Source organism: Schistocerca nitens, chromosome 10, assembly GCF_023898315.1.
Source record: "Schistocerca nitens isolate TAMUIC-IGC-003100 chromosome 10, iqSchNite1.1, whole genome shotgun sequence".
NCBI classification, from domain to species: Eukaryota; Metazoa; Arthropoda; class Insecta; order Orthoptera; family Acrididae; genus Schistocerca; species Schistocerca nitens.
In genome coordinates this window covers 77,720,578-77,723,036 of record NC_064623.1, presented here as the reverse complement: position 1 = coordinate 77,723,036, position 2,459 = coordinate 77,720,578, and the positions used below count along the sequence as shown (strand labels likewise).

General features: G+C 47.9%; 1 non-coding gene across 1 annotated transcript; it reads left to right on the top strand.

Annotated features, from left to right (window-relative positions):
* Positions 1–471: 471 nt before the first annotated feature.
* Positions 472–546, top strand: Trnap-cgg (transfer RNA proline (anticodon CGG)). The gene has a single exon. It is a non-coding gene; the product is annotated as a tRNA-Pro (tRNA).
* The last annotated feature ends 1,913 nt before the right edge of the window (positions 547–2,459 follow it).

The following is a 2,459-nucleotide window of genomic DNA, read 5'->3' as shown; positions in this document are numbered from 1 at the left end:
CTCCGCTCCTTATGTAAGGCGCCGAAGCGGGCGGGCAGCGACGAATCGCGTGATCAATGTCTGTCAAGACTTCGCAACTCAGCAGCACGTCCTCTGCTAGCTCTGGTAGCCATCACTCCCAAGTCTGGTCTGGCGTAGCTCTCAACGCCAGTCTATCTTGCTGAAGTCTTTCCATTTCTGTGTTAATTTCTGTAATCTACATCCACATGAACCTGTCTACTGCTGTTACGGATAACGACAGACTTTGGAGACAAAGATGTCAGAAAGTTGATTAGGTTTTCCTTTGAAACTTCCTGGTAAATTAAAACTGTGTGCCGGACCGAGACTCGAACTCGGGACCTTTGCCTTTCGCAGGCAAGTGTTTTCAGGAGTGCTAGTTCTGCAAGGTTCGCAGGTGAGCTTCTGTAAAGATCGGAAGGTAGGAGACGAGATACTGGCAGAAGTAAAGCTGTGAGGACGAGGCATGAGTCGTGCTTGGGTAGCTCAGTTGGTAGAGCACTTGCCCGCGGAAGGCAAAGGTCCCGAGTTCGAGTCTCGGCCCGGCAAACAGTTTTAATCTGCCAGGAAGTTCACTCACTGATAACTTATCATATTTTGAATTAGTTCTCCGTTGAGGAAGAAAGTGTTCTACAAAACATTCTCGGACTGCTTGCCGCGCCAGTTCAGGGGAAGCCACTAGCTTTTGACGATTACCTCCGTCGACTTCGTCAGGAACAACTGACTGTAAAAACTGCTGCTGTGGTGATTGATCGGTAGTTACGTAATGATGTCGCAGACGGCGTCGACGTCTTCGCTGGCGACGACATCGCCCCCGTAGTAGCGTAAAAATTGCGACGGATATCTCTGCCTCTTCTCTGCATCGATAGGTCGCTTCCGTTCACCGCTACACAAGTAACGGGTAAGACGAACTCTAGATTGCGGTTTATTGGTAGAATCCTGAAGCGATGCAGTCCTTCAACAAAGGAAATAGCTTACAAAACGTTAGTTCGTCCAGTCTTAGAGTATTGTTCCTCTGTATGGGACTCTTACCAGTTGGGTCTCATTCAAGAGATTGAGAAGGTCGAAGGAAGAGCGGCAAGATTCGTAACTGGTACATTTCGCCATCGCGAGAGCGTTACAAATCACATAGAAAGTTTGAAGTGGGACACACTTGCAGATAGATGACGCGCTAAACAGAAGGGGCTGCTCACTAAATTCCGAAATCCAATTTTCGCCGAGGATGTAGAGCATATATTATTACCACCAACTTTCAAATCGCGTAATGATCATCATTCAAAGAGCTCGTACTGAGGCGTTCAGACAGTCGTTTTTCCCTCGCACGATCCGCGAGTGGAACAGGGGGAGGGTGGAGGGGGGGAGGGGGGAGGGGGGGAAGGAATATGACTTTATGACTTTGGCGCGAATTGTGCCCTCCGCCACACACCGCTTGGTGGCTAGCGGAGTATTTATGTAGATGTAGATAAGACTACAAAGTCCGCCAGAAAAATGTATACACACCTTTAAAAAAAAGGAACGAAAAGTGTTTATTTTACATTTCAAAAAATGGTTCAGATGGCTCTAAGCACTATGGGACTTAACATCTGAGGTCATCAGTCCCCTAGAACTTAGAACTACTTAAACCTAACTAACCTAAGGACATCACACACATCCATGTCCGAGGCAGGATTCGAACCTGCGACAGTAGCAGCAGCGCGGTTCCGGACTAAAGCGCCTAGAACACGCTCGGCCACATCGGCCGGCTATTTTACATTTAATAATTGATCACACATGTTGTATAACCTTCAGTTTAGCACATGGTTCTTTAAATGTTCAAAATGTTCACTAATGGCGGCTATACACACAACGACGAGTGGTCGCCGCAACTACCTCAGTCAGTGTTACAGTGGAGATCGCTGCACATGTCGCTGTAATCTCCTGGCGAAGTTCCTCCAGCGTGCCTGGGTTACGTTGATAGACGTTATCTTTCACAGTACCCCACAAGTAAAAGTCAATAGGCGACCGTGGAGGGAACTCAATGGGCCTTCTTCGTCCCGTCCAATGCCCCGGAAAACAGTCATCCATAAAAGCTCGTACGGCTAGGTGGTAGTGTGGTGGCGCCCCTGTTGGTTGAAGACGTCTTCATCACATTCTTGAAAGTGGCGAGTTTGGACTGAGCAAAGGTTGGGAATTTGTACGGAAGCTGATAGCCGCGCTGTTGAGCGCCCGACAATCCAAACATCATCATCATCATCATCTTCATCAGCTTCATAAAGCGCACGTATACCTGGCATAATTGATGTGTGTAACATTTCCAGGTACACTTCTCCAGTGACAGTAGCATCAAAGAAAGACGGTCCTACTAAGCCCCTAGATGATATAGTCCACACCCCACATGAATCCCTGGTAGATTGAGCGCTTTTTCCACATAAACATGTGGCTTTTTCGGTGCCCAGTACACGTAGTTATGCCGATTCACGGTT